The sequence below is a fragment of the Rhincodon typus genome, chromosome 1 (genome assembly GCF_021869965.1).
Source record: "Rhincodon typus isolate 14 chromosome 1, sRhiTyp1.1, whole genome shotgun sequence".
Taxonomy (NCBI): Eukaryota; Metazoa; Chordata; class Chondrichthyes; order Orectolobiformes; family Rhincodontidae; genus Rhincodon; species Rhincodon typus.
In genome coordinates, this window is record NC_063332.1 from 45,928,114 (window position 1) to 45,934,968 (window position 6,855).

Genomic DNA, 6,855 nt, shown 5'->3' on the forward strand with positions numbered 1-6,855 from the left:
TCCACAGGCTCACCACTCTTTAGGTGAAAAAATGTATCCTCATCGCCATCCTAAATCCTCATACTGTGACACCTGGTTCTGGAAACACCGACCGTTGGGAGTATCCTCCCTGCATCTGCACTGTCCAGTCCTGGTGGAATTTTATAAGTTTCTATGAGATTCCCGCTCATTTATCTGAACTCCAGTGAAAATAATACCAACCTAGTCAATCTCTCATACATCAGACCCACCATCCCCAGAATCAGCCTGGTAAACCTTCGCTGCACTCCCTCGAGAGCAAGAGCATCCTTCCTCAGAAAAGGAGACCAAAACTGCACACAATATTCCAGGTGTGGTCTCACCAAGGACCTGTACAATTGCAACAACACATCCCTGCTCCTGTACTCGAAACCTCTCACAATGAAGGCCAACGTATCATTTGCCTTCTTTACCCCCTGCTGTACCTGCATGCTTACCTTCAGCGACTGGTGCACAAGGACATCCATCTCCCAGTGCAAGCTCCCTTCTCTCAATTTACAGCCATTCAGGTAGTAACTTTTCTGTAAATAATAACAAATTAATTAATCAGAGACAGACATCATCACAAATAGTCATTGAGCAGTTCATTTTCTTAAACTAATTGATTTACTGTAACAACACTTTGTTCTAATATCAGAAATCAGAGACACCCAGGTTTAGTCCAACAGGTTTATTTGAATCACAAGCTGTCGTAGTATTGCCCCGTCATCAGATGAAGTGAGAGCAAAGCATACAGGCACAGAATTTATTGGCAGAGAGATCAAAAGATCATACAAATGGTGTGAGTGGAGCATCGACAGGCCGAATAATAGATCTCTGCAGGTGATCAAGAGTGTCAGACGGTGTGAGTAAAGTGTCAACAGCTGAATAACAAGCGAAGGGATGACCTATAATCCGATTAACTCAGGCAGGCAGATAATTACAAAAGATTAAAAATAAGGTGGTCCTGGAGACAAATCAACCAGCTGGAATAACACAAGATTTGTATGCCAAGGATCTAACCAAAGTAATAAGTGATCCAAAATAGTAGAAGCTAATTAAGGTAGAGAGATTATAACAATTTATCATGGTGATGGTGTCAGAACAGGACAGTAAGGAAGATTTTACAAATACAGAACAGTGTGATGGGGTCACCTGTAGCATGACATGAACCCAAGATCACAGCTGAGGTCGTCTTCATGGATTCAGAACTTGGCTGTCAGTTTCTGCTCGGCAATTCTGTGTTGCTGTGTATCTCGAAATCACCTTAAAGGATGCTTACCCAAAGATCGCAAGCTGAGTGTCCTTGATCACTGAAGTGTTCCCCAACTGGGAAGGAACATTCCTGTCTGACAATTGTTGTGCAGTGTCCATTCATCCGTTGTCATAGCATCTGCATGGTCTTGCCAATATACCATGTCTTGTGGACTATACGTCATCCCTTCTCATGTTATTCACCTGTTGACACTTTAACTCAAACTGTCTGACACTCTTGATCACCTGCAGAGACGTATTATTCGGCCTGTCAATACTCCACTCACACCATTTGTATGATCTTTTGATCTCTCTGCCCGTTGATCTCTCTGCCTATGAATTCTGTGCCTGTATGCTGCTCTCTCACGTCACCTGACAAAGGGGCAATGCTTCGAAAGCTTGTGATTTCAAATAAACCTGTTGCACTATAACTTGGTGTTGTCTGATTTCCTACCTTGTCCACCCCAGTCCAACACCAGCACCTTCACATCTTGTTCTAATATAGCAGCTTTAATATAACAAAGCATCCCCTGGTCCTTCAAACAGGATTCATTGAATCATAGAATCCCCACAGTGTGGAAGCTGGCCATTCAGCCTATGATGTCCATAACAACCCTCTGAAGAACATCCCACCCAGACCCACCCTGTAGCCTATCTCTGTAACCCTGCATTTCCCATGGCTAACCCACCTAATCGACACATCCCTGGACATTATGTGCAATTCAGCATGGCCAGTCCACCTAATCTGCACATCTTTTGACTGTGGGAGGAAACTGGAGCACTTGGAAGAAACCCATGCAGACGGGGGGAGAATGGGCAAACTCCACACAGACAGTTGCCGAGGGTGGATCAAAACTGGGTCCCTGGCACTGTGAGGCAGCAGTAAATCAAAATCAAAATTATGAATCAAAACTTGTTACTGATCACAGAAAGAGAAATTAGGACAGATGAAAAGAAATACCACCAGAGGGTAGGTTTTGGGTAGCATCTTCTGGGAGGAAAGACAAGACAAAGACAGAGAAGTTTGTGGAGAGAGTTCTAGAGATTTGGGCCATGCTAGCTGAAGGCATAGCTATCTATAGTAGTTCAATTAAAGTCAGGGATGTTCAAGAGGCCAGGATTAAAGAAACTCATATGTCTTGGAGGGTGGAAGGGCCAAGGAGATTAGAGAGCCAGGGAGAAGGCCATGGAGGAGTTTAAAAATGAGAATTTTAAAATTAAAGTGTTGCTTAATAGTAAGATCAAAAATCACACAAGACCAGGTTACAGTCCAACAGGTTTATTTGAAGACACAAGCTTTTGGAATCTCAATCCTTCTACAGGTGACAGTGAGAGAGGTGGCATCAGACACCGAATTTATAAGCAAAAGATCAAAAGGTGTTGATGCGGTGTTGAACAAACCTAAGATAGCTGTTAAATCTTTAATCAGTTTGTAAGAATTAATATGCACATTCCCAAATTTCTTTCAAGACACTGCCGCAGGATAACTAAAGGTTTTAATAGTTCCCTCAGTATACCAGAGGTGACATCTCAGGTCAGACAATGCATTTTAGATGTGAGACCTTGTTTAGAATCTGGCTGTGTATCAACTTTGAGTCAGACTGGTTTTATTTCCAAAGTAGGAATTTATAAAATGCCACATTGACTGCCTTCAAACTGTGTGCTTTTTGAACAAGATTTGTGTGTGTGTGTGTGTGTGTGTGTGTGTGAGAGAGAGAGAGAGAGAGTGTGTGTATGTGCGTGTATGAGAGACAGAGAGAGTGTATAGTGTGGTGGGGTCACCTGTAGTGAGACATGAACCCAAGATCCCGATTGAGGCCGTCCTCATGGGTACTGAATGTGGCTATCAGCCTCTGCTCGGCGACTTTGCGTTGTTGCGTATCCCAAAGTCCACCTTGGAGGACATTTACCCAAAGATCCAAGCCCGAATGACCTTGACCACTGAAGATTTCCCCCAACTGGGATGAATCATCCCTGTCTGGCAATTGTTGTGCGGTGTCCATCGGCTTAGCGACTGCACGTTTTTGCCCATGTACCATGCCTCGGGGCATCCTTGCCTGTCTGACTCCAACTTGATACACAGTCAGATTCTAAACAAGGCCTCACATCTCAAATGCATTGTCTGACCTGAGATGTCACCTCTGGTATACTGAGGGAGCTAATTAAAATCTTTAGTCATCTCGGGACGGTGACTTGAAAGAAATTCAGAAATTTGCATTTTAGATTAAAGATTTGACAGCCGTCTTAGGCTTGTTCAACACTGCATCAGTTCTATGACCCTTTGATCTTTTGAGGTTGCAGACTTGCTCGCCGAGCTAGTATGTTTGATTGCAGATGTTTCGTCACCCTGATAGGTAACATGATCAGTGCGCCTCTGGTGAAGCGTCGGTGTTCTGTCCCATTTGTTATTTATATGCCTCAGTTTGCTGGGGTGGTTGACATCACTTCCAGTTCTGTTTTTCAGTGGTTTGTATATTGGGTCCAGTTCAATGTGTTTGTTGATGGAGTTCCATCAAGCATCAACACTTCACCGGAGGCGCACTGACGATGTTACCAAGCAGTGTGATGAGACATCTGCAAATCAAACATACTGGCTTGGCGAGTAAGTCTACAACCTCATCCACAACCTGAGCTATAAATCTTCTCAAAAACTTTGATCTTTTGCTTATAAATTCTGTATCTGATGCTACCTCTCTCATTGACACCTGAAGAAAGAGTGAGACTCCGAAAGCTTGTGTCTTCAAATAAACCCGTTGGACTATAACCTGGTATTGTGTGATTTTTCACCTTGTCCACCCCAGTCCAACAGTGGCACCTCCACATCATGCTTAACTGTAAGGCAGTGAGCAGAGGGATAATAGTTCAACAAGATTTGGTGCACACTGGGACATAGACAGCATCCTTTTAGATTAACTCAAGTTTTCTGAAGAATAGAACATGGAAACCTGACTAATAGTGTGATAGAATAGCCACGTCTAGAGGCAACAAAGGCATGAATGAGAGCTGCAGCAGTAGATGAGCTGAGACAGGTGGAGTTTGGCAATGTAATTGGGGAAGTTAGTGGCAATATCTTGAGGACAGTGCATATCACAGTAGAGGAGGTGTTGGATGTATTAGAATGTATGAAGGTGGATAAATCTCCTGGTCCTGACCAGATATACCCAAGAACCCTGCAAGAGGCTTGAGAAGAAATTGTGGGGGCCCTGGCTGATAGCCACGGGTGAGGTCCCGGAAAACTGGGGGGTAGCGAATGTTGTGCCTTTATTCAAGAAGGGCTGCAAAGATAAACCTGGGAACTATAGACCAGTAAGTTTAACATCTGTGGTAGGTAAGTTACTTGAGAAGCTTCTGAGGGATAAGGTACACATGCATTTGAAAGACTGGATTTGATTAGGAGTAGTCAACATGGCTTTATGTATGGGAGATCATGCCTCACAAATTTGTTCGAGATTTTTGATGAAGTGACTGGGAAGGTTGATGAGGACAGGGTGGTAGATGTAGTCTATATGGATTTCAGTGAGGCCTTTGATAAGGTTCCACATGATAGGCTGCTCTGGAAGGTTATATCGCATGGAATACAGGGAGAGCTGGCAAACTGGATACACAATTGGCTTAATGGTAGGAAGCAGAGAGTAATAGTGGAAGGATGCTTGTCCGACTGGAGACCTGTGACTAGTGGTGCGCTTCAGGGGTCGGTGCTGGGCCCATTGCTGTTTGTTATCGATATCAATGATTTGGATGAGAATGTAAAAGGCGTGATTAGTAAGTTTGCAGATGACACTAAAATAGGTGGTATCATGGACAGTGAGGAAGGTTATCAGAAATTACAGCAGGATTTCAATCAGCTGGGGATGTGGGCCAAGAAATGGCAAATGGAGTTTAATGTAGATAAGTGTGAGGTGTTGCAGTTTGGAAAGTCAAATCAAGGTAGGAGTTTCATGGTGAAGGTAGGGCCTTCGGGAGTGTAGTGAAACAGGGGGACCTTGGAGTTCAGGTGCAAGGTTCTCTGAAAGTAGGGTCACAGATAGACAGGGCAGTGAAGAAGGCATTTGCACACTGGCCTTCATCAGTCAGGGCATTGAGTACAGAAGTTGGGAAGTTATGCTACAGTTGTACTGGACATTGGTGAGGCCACACTTGGAGTATTGTGCTCAGTTTCAGTCACCTTGCTATGGGAAGGATGTTATTAAACTGGAAAGAGTGCAGAAGAAATTTACAAGGATGTTGCCAGGACTCAAGGGACTGAGTTATAGAGTAAGGTTGGTCAAGCTAGGGCTCTTCCCTTTAGAGCGTAGAAGACTGAAGGGGGATCTTATAGAAGTGCATAAGATCATAGGAGGCATGGATAGGGTGAATGCACTCAGTCTTTTTCCCAGAGTTGGGGAATCTAGGATTAGAGAGCGTCCGTTTAAGTTAAGAGGGGAAAGAACACATGGGAACCTGAGGGGCAACTTTTTACACAGAGGGTAGTACGTATGTGGAATGAGCTGCCAGCAGAAGTGGTTGAGGCAGATGCATTAACAATATTTAAAAGGCATTTGGATGAATACATTGATAGGAAAGGTTTAGAAGGTTATGGGCCAAGCGCAGGGAAATGGGGTTAGAGTGGATGAATATTTCGATTGGCAAGGACCAGTTTGGGTTTATGGATTGGTATCCGTGCTGTAAGTCTCAATGACTCTAATTGTGATAGCAAATGGCAGCCTTGATGATGTTGAGATTCACATATGAACATAGGAATTAAGACTATCGGTAGACCAATCAGCTCCTTGTGCCTACCCCACCCTTCAATTAGATCATTGCTGCTCTGATCGCTTCACATTCATCTCATCTCACTGCCCATCTCAGGGTCACATATGACTTCATGATAACGAGTAGTCTGGTTTTGCCTCAAGTCTATTACCAGGGAGACAGATGGACTCAGTGTTTAGAGAAAAAAGTTGGTGGTGGGCCCAAAGACAATGGCTTTGGTCTTCCCAATACTTAGTTGGAAAACATTTCTACTCATCTGATATTCAATGTCAGACAATTTGCATGGCAATTTAAAGGTTGGGTTGGGGGTGTTTTTCAAAAGATGAGGTAGAGCTTGGTGTCAAATGTGAAAATTGATGCTGTGTTTTTCAATGATATCGCAATTCTATGAAACGCATCTTTCCCTCGAATTTCCCGAGTAACCTCACCGATCTTAAATGCCTATGCTCTCGCATTGGTTTAAAATCTGCTTTGAAAGCACAAAGTGATAAAGAAGTTTATACTACACCCGATTACAGCTGGCCGAACTGAAGTTGAGGCTGTTCTTCCTGCTCCCAAGGTTCCTGCTTCTTTGTGCTGATAGAGTCAATATAATTATACAGCACAGAAACAGACCCTTCGGCCCAACTTATCCATGCCAAGCAGTTTCCTAAACTGAAGTAGTCGCATTTGCCTGCATTTGGCCCATATCTCTCTAAAACTTTCCTATCCATGTATCTGTCCGAATATCTTTTAAAAGTTGTAATTGTACTCACGTCTACCACTTCCTCTAGCAGCTTGTTCCATGTATACACTACATATATGCGTGAAAAAGTTGGCCCTCGGTTCCCTCTTAAATCTTTCCCCTCTCAC

The 6,855-nt window shown here is 43.6% G+C and overlaps 1 protein-coding gene across 1 annotated transcript in view; it reads left to right on the plus strand.

The window, feature by feature from the left end:
• The window catches only part of LOC109925989 (DDB1- and CUL4-associated factor 12-like), a 60,472-nt gene that overhangs the window by 52,922 nt on the left and 695 nt on the right, over nt 1-6,855 (plus strand). The window lies entirely within an intron of this gene.